The 10158-nt window shown below is 39.8% G+C and overlaps 1 protein-coding gene and 1 long non-coding RNA gene across 6 annotated transcripts in view; one reads left to right on the forward strand and one right to left on the reverse strand.

Moving 5' to 3' along the window:
- The window catches only part of LOC112160548, a 36984-nt gene that overhangs the window by 10604 nt on the left and 16222 nt on the right, over positions 1-10158 (reverse strand). The gene's annotated exons all lie outside the window — the stretch shown is intronic.
- The window catches only part of LOC112160546 (protein unc-13 homolog C), a gene marked incomplete in the record, with an annotated part of 136537 nt that continues 133994 nt past the window's right edge, over positions 7616-10158 (forward strand). For 3 of the 4 annotated variants that reach the window (XM_036211111.1, XM_036211113.1, XM_036211115.1), the window contains 1 exon segment: positions 7634-8243. 4 annotated transcript variants of the gene reach the window in all.

A 10158-nucleotide genomic window follows, 5' to 3' on the forward strand; every position in this document is an offset into this window, starting at 1 on the left:
CATATCATTTTAATGTAATACATTCAGTACAAAGACAACTGTACCGGTCCGTCCATCGCAGGGTCATACTTTCACAGTTAAGAGTCAATTTAGAGTCACCAATCAACCTTTAGCTTGTTTATAGACCATGAGACAACACTGGAGTTCTATGGTTGTTATTTTATTTCTACCAAGACCAATTACTGTTTTGTTCACTCTAGTATTTGGATGTGAAGATATACAAGGATCAACAGCATTATAACTGGTACAATGGTCACATTAAGCAGATTTAAGACCCAGCGTACTTACTGTAGATGATGTATAACTTGTGTGTTACTGGTTACTGTGGAGCTACAGCTGACTCTGTACCTTCTTCTAAAATTAAAGTCTAAACTTTTTACTTAGATAAGCATAATGTGATTGGCATCAACTTAGAACTAGTTTCATATGGCTTTCTTTGCTCCATGTTTGTAATTTTCTTATTGCTGTCACTAACCTTGTGTTTTTTGGTGTTGTTGTTGTTTTATTTTCTTTAGGCCAAGTTACTGTATTTGTACCCTGGTTTTTGTGATTGTTGGAGTCTCTAGTACCCGGATTGTCCAAACTTTTTTCAAAGAGGATCAGATGTGCAAGTAAAAATGTATTTTTGCTGTATTTTTTTGTCATGAGAAATATTGACTTTTTGTTTGAATGACGTTATCACAAATGATTTAATCTTTTCACGGGTTTTGCCAAAAGGACTTCCTTCAGTATTTGACAGCCATATTGACTAAAAACAGCTGTCAAAAACAAAACAAACAAATACACTCAAACTTAATTAAAATTAATATTAATTAGATATTGCAGCATAAAAATGTTTTGTTGGTAATTAAATTCAAACCAGATTAACACTAAAATAATATATTTTTTTAACCTAAATATAAAGTAATGAAAGTCATAAATGCATTTAGAATTTTTCTAATTTTGTCTCAAATGAAAGTGTAAGAGCTTGTGTGCGTTTATGGTCATGGTTTTCACTCTATGCAAACACCCTCCCCACTAAAAAAAATAAACCCCTCATTTTATAAGAACATTATTTCCTTTTTAAAAGTTTTGTTCTACTAACACCAGCAAATTCTGAACCCCGGAAACCATTTTACAATCCAAACATTGTGTTGTTTTTTTCTTAAGTAGACCAAATCAAAGATACCCATGTGTCTGTGCTTCAGTGAGTACTTATATCACATAAATGCTAATCTTGTACAATAAACCTGAAGGCAACACACAAAAAATGCCAGCTGTGTGTAGACATCTGTGTTATCTAAAGAAGCAGCTTTAATGTTCTCGCTCTTCTCCACATAAACCAAAGATTTCTTTTCCTTCAAGCGGATGGTCATGTGCTGGATTTGAAGCTACATCAGCTCATGGCCATGTCTTTATGCCCCGATGTTAAGATTTTAAACTCTAAAGGCCCATATAAAGGCCATCTGCCGTCTCCATTAGTGACACTTCAGTGTTTATCCCTTCATAATGAAAATCTATCACTGAGATGGTGAATACGGTTTTTAATCACAGTCAGATTATTGCATTTAGACCAGAACACAAAGGAATTATTTCTGAACAAAAAATGCATATAAGGGGAAAAAAATTGTACGGCCCAGACAGACTTTCAACATGCTGGTATTAAAAAAAAAAATCATTGCAAATGATTATGTGTCATCTTTTTCATTAGAGTGAAGACATAAAACAACGTCCTGAGTTTTATTTTAAAAATAACATGATCGGGGTTTTCCCTTAATGAAGCAAATGCATATATGAGGTGCAGTGTTGTTTAGCTATAGACTTTAAGAGATGATTTATGGACTGCTCCCAGGTAAAAGCATCACTGTCTCTATTTGGAATTGTGGGATCATTTGGATGAGCTGAGGCAAATAGGCCAACCATGCCACTCAAAGCTGCTTTTTAAAGCTTCCATGTACCTGTTTGTAGTTGTAACAAGTGCACGGCAGGGCTCTGAGAGCAATGTCATGTAACCAACAACAAAATGCATCTCTGCGCCACCTTACCATCAGAGGCTCCCCGAGAAGGGAAAGTCTATTTGAACTGCCTTAGGCACAAAACAGAAGTGCTGCGGGAATTGTTGACCTTGATGACAGCTACCAGGTTGTCTATTCCGGTCCCACTGGAAAGGTAAGAAAGGTTTTCTAGTGAAAAGCATCCAGAGTGGCTCAGATCATGGTTGTGTTTAATGCCATGTGGTGATTTGTCAATAGCCAGAAGTAGAACAAGTATCACTGCTTTTATGGTTGCTGGCAGAGCTGCAGGCATCCGTTGGCCTGTTAACTGGTTTTGGTAGAACAGACGGTGCAGCTGCAATCTCACTCTGTGTTTTTAATGGACAAAAGGAGAATATTTTGTTTTGGAGTAGATCTTCAGTGGCCTTTTCAACCAGTCCTGCAGGAACAATAACCATAAAAAAAATAAAAAGACTCGACAATCTTGATTTTAGTCTTTATGAAAATGTTGATCTAACTTCAGCTTATTGATATTTTTTTTCCTAACAAATATCCTATCGCGCATGGGGGCCCTGAAGAGCAAACAAATCCATAAACACTAAAACATCTAAAGATCACAGTAACAATTTAAAAAGCAAAACAGATGATAAACATTACATTTTAGAAATCAAAACGAAATTCCAGAAGCCAAAACACAACTCTAATTAAATTTAATTAAATTAAAATGAAACATTTCGACAAACAAATCTCATTTCCAGCAAGAAAAAAAAAAAAAAAAGGTAGAGACTATTGGACATCGCGGATTGGTTGATGACATTTGATTTTTGAGGCTTGAGTTTTTTCTTTAATGTCTGCATACAAGTTTTATGAGTAAAACTTATTATAAATAAAGAGCAGCATGCACTGGAGACAGGTCCGACTTACTGCCGGATATGCAAACCAAACCCCAAGTTTGCCCTCTCTGTGTGAGTGGTCCTGCCCCAGGTGGAGTTTAATTATATCGGGGTCTTGTTCACAGGTGAGGGAAGATCGGAGCGTGAGACTGCATAACAGCAGGCGTCCACAGTTACCCGTCCGTTGTGATGAAGAGAGAGCTGAGCCAGAACCCAAAGCTCTCAACACTCACTCATGAGCTCTGGGTCACCCCAGAAAGAACGAGATCCCGACTACAAGCAGCTGAAATGAACTTTCCCTGTAAGGTGGCTGGGCGGTGAGAACCTTGGTCACCCGCAGAGAGTAGAGCTAGTTGAGGTGGCTCGGGTATCTGGTCTGGATGCCTCCTGGATGCCTCCCTGGAGAGGTATTCCGGGCATGTCCCAGTGGGCGGAGGCCCGGGGGAAGACCCATGACCCAAGGTCTAGATGAATGGATGAGTATGAAGCATATCCAGTATCGTTACATGTCAAATAACCTTCAGTGGAAATGATGGACAAATATCATCATTCAATAAGCAATGCCCCACAGTACCTACCTTTTCTGGTTTAAAAAAAAAAAAAAAACATTTTGAAAAACAAAAGTAATTTCCATAAATCAGACTGAATGCTAAAAAATTAAACAGAATAAGAAACCAAAAAAGGAAGGTATGGGACATCCCTGAGTGGATGATGACATTTGTCCATCATTCCAACCGAAAGTTAGTGGGCAAAATTTGAGACTGGATATGCTCTGAACTAATCATAAAACTTATAAGTATGAGGACATTAAAGAAGCATTTTTAAAAAACTCAAAAGGCAAAAATCAAACGTCACCGTCCAATCAGTGTTTGGATGATGACACTTGATTCACTTTATTATGTTTTGCTCTCCCTGGACTCTAAACACTTTTAAAAACCAGGTAAAAACCTTTTATCTTGCTGAGCATTTTAGCTAAACTATTTTAATTTGCTCTTAAGATGATTGTTTTATGTAGTACGTGATCTTGTCTTTTATGTTTTTAGATTGTGAGGTTTTTGTCTTTTATGTTTTTAACCAATGAAAGTGTTTGTCTTTTAACTTGTAAAGCACCTTGTGACGTCTGTCGGAGAAGGGTGCCATGTAAATAAAACTTACTTACGCACTTTCTGGAATTTAGTTTTGATTTCTGAAATGTAATGTTTTTTGTTTTTAATTTGTTTTGCTTTTTTAATCGTTGTTGTGATCTTTAAAATGTTTTTGCATCAAGTAACTTTTCACTATGATTTGAACTTCAGGGCCACCATAATTGTGCCATCTGAAAATAAAAATTAAGTTCCAAAAGGTTTTGAACCTACTCAGAGATTTCAGAATTACTAAGTTAATCCACTTTGGTTTGATGTGCAAAAGACATCATCAAATTTCAAATTTTTTGATTTGTCTTTGCCAGGAAACAGACAAAAAAAATCAGTCATCACATTAAGACAAATGGCATACCCCCTAAAATAAAATTTTAGCCATTTTGCCAAGGTAATAAACACAGGTGACTCATGCCGTCACACTAAGAAGGAAAGAACCCATCACTGGGGTTTGGAGTGACAGAAAACTGTGTGGTGTTTGGTCTGGCCCCATTACTTTAAAGTCAAGTAATGATCTATAAGCTATATGAGGATTAGCAGGAGGTTAAGAACGCTTGATGCTTATCCCATACAGTGGGTCGATAAACTCCTGGATCAGGTTCTACAGTTTGCAATTTAGACCAGTTACTTTATCCCACCTGCACGTTCTTTTTTCCTCTTTATAGCAAAGAGACAAAAAGCCTATAGCAGACTGTTCAGTTTTCCATTTTTTGTAGCCTGCACTCTGACACAAAACAATATGAGTAACAAGTATAAATGACCAGAGACAGAAAGATGAATGTGTGTTACACAAGCTTGGATAGGTAAGAGCCTGTGAGAGGCCAGAGTGGAGAATGAGATAGAGAGGACCTCAGGAGGCTTGGCTGTAGATATCCCTTGGCAACGAAAAGGCACAAGCAGGAGTAAGGGTCTGCTGCCAGAGGTGTCAGAAATTGTGAGAGTGAAACCGCATACAAAACCAGGGGAGGAAGGAAAAAGAAAAAAAAAACAGAAACAAGAATGTGAAACTGGGAAAACAAAGAGAACAGCTGCATAGTAATAAATCACAAGCAAGTAATTTGCTGATTCACTCCACCTCAATTCATGTCTGATATAAAGTGAAACATATCAAACGCTAAAATAAATCAGGATTCCTTGTGCTATCTTTGTCTGAGCGCAGGCGTGCAGCATTAATTGGCGGGGATCATTTGGGTCAGACTGGCACAAGAACAGCCAAAGGCTGCAGTTTCCGACTTGACCAGCGGGAGGCGAATGGAGCCACACACCACTTTGGGTTCTACAACCACCACACCTTCTGGAATACGCCTGCGCACACAGCCACACATACATCTCCATACATTCATCCTCCTCACCATGTGACATAGCAAAAGGGGAGGGAGAGAGAAACGGCTTGAAGGCCAGACAATTAGAGACTGTTGGAAGACGGCGTTACACACATAACAGCTGAGAAAGGATAAAACTGACGGAGGGAAGGCAGGCCCATAGAGCACGGCAGAAAGCGAGAGACGGCTTGTATTTGAATTCTTAATCACCATCAAGGCAGGGGGAGCTGGTGAAAAGATGTGTTCTGTCATCATGTGACCCACCGTTTCACTGTCAAATGCCGGTGTCAAGGCTGAATTAAAGCCTTAATTAGCAAACGGTTGTACATGGATACATTGGCAAACCTAGCATAGATGTGATTGACATCAAGCTAACCTAACATCTTTGCTGAAAGCCCATTTGTGTCAAGTGTCTTTTCTTTTGTTATTTAGCCACTTGCTTTTAGCTGAGACGTTATTTGAATACACGAGTATTCTCCACCTATTTGTGCTTCCAAATGGGATGGGTTATTAGCTGTGAGACTGATAGGGTTTTTTGTGAATGACAGCAGTGGAGATCCCAGCTGGATGTGTAAATGTGAGTGTTTGACAGGAAAAAAATGAAAGTCTGGTACCCTACAGACATGACTGTAAGTAGGGGTTTAAAAATGAATTTCAACAGTTCAATTCATATCTATTTGTTGTTGCCAATATCATTCATAGTTAGTATTGGTTCCCGTAGAACAATCCGATTCACTGACCAAAATTCAATCCAGGACATCTTTACACAAATATTCCACCGTTTTGAGACTCAAAAGCCTCGTTTCCACTGAGCAGTCCGGTACGGTCTGGTCTGGTAAGGAGTAGTATGGGACTGACTAGTTCATTCTAGAGAGTGTTTCCACTCAGTTAAGCCTCGCTTCCACTGAGTGGTTTGTTTTCACGGTGCATGCGTGCTGTAGACCGCTAGCGTCATTGTAATTCAACAACAAGAAAAGCAATAACAATGGAGGTCATCCAGCAGCTCGTCTTTCTCTTGCTTTACTTTGTATTCATCATGTATAACAGGAATTTAATGTTGTTTGAACAATTGTAGGCAGCTAAGAAGAATACCGTCGCAAAGAGAAAAAAGGAATTGCTAGCTTAAAGCTATACTGGTGCTTTCTAATGTTGTCATCACCCTCCGCGAATCAGAAGGTGTACTGTTTTTCTATGGACCTACAGCTTATGGGAGGCCTCAAATTCTACGGGTTGGAACTGTTTAATGGGTCAATTTAGCAATGAAAATGCTCAAAATACCGGATCGAACCAGACCGTACCATGCCGCACAGCTCGAAACGAGCAGTGCGGCATATTATTCTCTGGAAACGAGGCCAAAGATAAATACCTGAACAGTGTAGGGGAAGTTTTCCAGATTCCTTGCATTTCTATTAGGATAATCGGTAACACTTTAGATGAGATGCTGCAAAACACTAAATATAATGTTGACAGGGATAGCTAATATATTCTTTAAGCTTGTAAGCAGTTTATTAAAATTAACTTTGTAGAGAAGGATCTCACTTTAGATATAAATTAATCTTACCAAGTATGTTAATTAACCTTATTCGGCTTATTGTGCTAATAAATGTCTTACTAACAATCTATAAATTCATTATTAATATTTGCTAATGTGTTAATAAAGTTTGTAAATGTTACCAGATCATCAAGTGTAAATGAAACGTGTAAAAACAAATAAACAAGAATTAATGGCAAACCCATTTATATTTTGGTTTCATAAAGGTCAACCCACTGTTTTCCACAAATACATTTAAAATAAACCAACCATGTTTCAATCCTAACAGAATTTTCCAAAAGATTATCAATTTATCCAATTTTGAATACATTTGAGGTTGATTCGATTCACTTAGCAACTTGCCTCAGATCGGTTGGATTGTAGGAACAGAAATCGATTAATTGTTACACCCCTAGTATTTTCCGATATTGATATAATCAATTTATCAATGTCAGTAACAAATTTCAACAGATAGATTGATCTGGTAGGATTGTAGGAATTTAAATCTATTAATTGATTAATCGTTACACCCATACTTGGTACATTTTGTACTACCAAAAGCAAAATCCTGCACACACGACACAATTACAGCATCCTGCTAGCACATACTCTATGTGTGTAATGGGTACCACTCATGGTTAATTAACATATTACGTCACTGTTATGTTTTCACTGGAGTACATGGTTTCAGCATTAGCATGCAACCCTGACGTACAGAGACTCCTTTTTTTAAGCAGAACTCTTGTTCCCTTGAGGCATCTCTTGTGAGCATGAAGTCGTGTGTGTATTTTTTGTGTGTGTGCATGTGGGGTTTCGTGTTTCATCAGCACACACATATACGCAAACTCACGCACACACACATTTGGGGGGTGGGAGGTGTGTTCATGGGAGGGACGGATGCTCCAGCCGGGGAGCAGAGCCTCAGTCTGGGCAGCCAGGAGGAGGAGGAGCGGCGCTTTCTGCCTCCCCATCAGCGCCACCACCAGCAGCTTCTGTCGCGTTCAGGACACCCCGTGCCGCGAGACTTGTCTGCAGGAAAAAAGAAGCTCTGCAAATCAAATTTGGAAAAAAAGAAAGCAGATTTGAGAGGAAGCTGGAGAGAGGTCCGACCTAAGCGGCGGCATGGAGCAGAGGTGCGCGCGCGTTTCCCCGCGGAGGCAGGGCTTTGGGATGTGATGTTTGACGGGCGCGGAGAGATGCTGTGAGCTCTGGTATTAGCAGCCAGCTGTGCACCGAGCCACTCTCTCTCCATCCCTCCCTCCCTCCCTCCTTAGCCAGCATCGTTGCTCCTCTTGCGCCGATCATTCGTTGAAACCCGGGGATCGGCTCCACACGGCTCGCTTCTCACACCACGGCTTGCGTCCTGCACGGGGATTTGGCACGACTAGGTATGTGCAGCGGCGCAGCCCGTCAGGGCGCTGGATGCGTGTTTTGCATGACGCGGGGAGCGTGAATATTTGACTTGGTACCATCTCTTCTTGTTGCTTCCAACCCTTCCCCTGTGGCCCTGTCAGTGGATTAATGAAGAGAGGGATGCTCAGATGGATAGATGGCAGCATCCCCCTGTTTCTAATGTAAACAGTTGGAACAATAGTAATATATTATTCCAGTTTTTATGAAACACTGGCATCCCATTCCTATTTTTTCTCCCTATTTCTCCCCCATGTTACTCTGCATAACGTAACATGAATGCATGTAAGCAATGCTGCTGTCTCTCACTGAGCAGATGCGAGATGGCATGCCGGCCAGACAGGCCAAATAAACGGTGAGATTTGGATTTATGAAAGGAGGCAGTCTATTTTGATGTCGGTTGGATTCTTTGAGGGCTGCAGGGGGAGTATTGTTCGGTGTTGGGAGATCGACTACTCTGGGTTATAAACGGCAGAATGCAGCCTTGCTGAGGATGGGTGTGAGGGCAATATGATCTGAGGATGCACACACCCTCTGATGCTCAGCTCCCACTAGTGTAGGATAATTGGCTCCTGTCTTAGAGCAGCACACGCATGCTCCAACGCAGTCATGCACGGAGACATGCATGGCACATGTGTTTGTCTTGCACCACAGTAGATGCACATGCATGCACACGCCTACATGTGCACTAATGCACACTTGGTCATAATCCATAATCATGTGCTCTGGAGACATGACGTAACAGACTATCATGTCTCATCTGTATGCATCTAATCCTATCGGTTTGCACAAAAAATGTTGTAGTATCACCAGGAGGAAAATGTATTTGTATTTGAATACATCAAACCTGCTCACAGCGCAATAACCTCCAATTTTCTCACTTTTCCCCACTATTTTTTTCTTCCAGCAGAGAGTACCAGATGTACTATTGAGAGAAATAGGTTAGCGTGCCTCCAAGTGACACTCATTTTCATTAAAGGGGAGTGCCATAGTTGTACACACTGTGAGAAGTAGAATTCCTTTTGCTGTAGACTACTTGACTAATTAGATGCATTGGGTAAAATGGGGGAAATAGGTCCCTAGATAGTAATGCAGCACCCACTGAAGCATCTCCTCACTGCATGGTGTAAAAGGGTTCTACTCTCTTTCTACGTCTGACTCACAAATGGGAGGGGCAGAATCGCAGAGACCAAGAGGAATCCCCTAATTTTCTTATTTTCATGTTAGACACTTGCTTCTGACTAAGCATTGTGACAGAGCAAACCAGATCCGCCCGATGTGTTATCACCTAATCAAGAGTAGACCTGATTTTTGGATGAGTAGCAACAGTTAAGAGATGAGCCATGCGATTTGATGACGTGCAAAAAACAGATTTTCACATGAGCTATCACAGAAAGATAAAGTAAAAAGACTCGGATATCATAAAGACGCACATGATGTCAGCCAATTCAAAGTGAAAGAGAGGACTGTCTTATCAATATAGTATGAATAACTCAAATGTTATTTCTCAACACAATAAAGAAGAAACTTGTTATCATATATATATAGTTTGGAGCAGTTGGAGCCTGTTCCCTGCTTCTGATTGCTATGACAGAAGTAAGATAAAATAATACAATGTTTTCAGTTCTTCAAGAGATGTGGCATGCTAGGTTATATTCATCAAAAAACTATTTTGAACTTATTGCTATGTGCTGTAAGAAAACATTTAAAAGAAAGCTTTATTTAGTTTAGGAATATGTGAGCACTTGTGAGTCCAGTTATTGACCTATTTTTTCCAACTACTCATTCATAATAAAGCATATGCCTTTATTACAAAAAAATCAAAAACAAGAACTTGTTTACTATCATTGTAAGTTTTCTGCAGAGTCTTCTCATACGTAATTTTTCACAGAT

The sequence above is a fragment of the Oryzias melastigma genome, linkage group LG3, assembly GCF_002922805.2.
Source record: "Oryzias melastigma strain HK-1 linkage group LG3, ASM292280v2, whole genome shotgun sequence".
Lineage (NCBI taxonomy): Eukaryota > Metazoa > Chordata > Actinopteri > Beloniformes > Adrianichthyidae > Oryzias > Oryzias melastigma.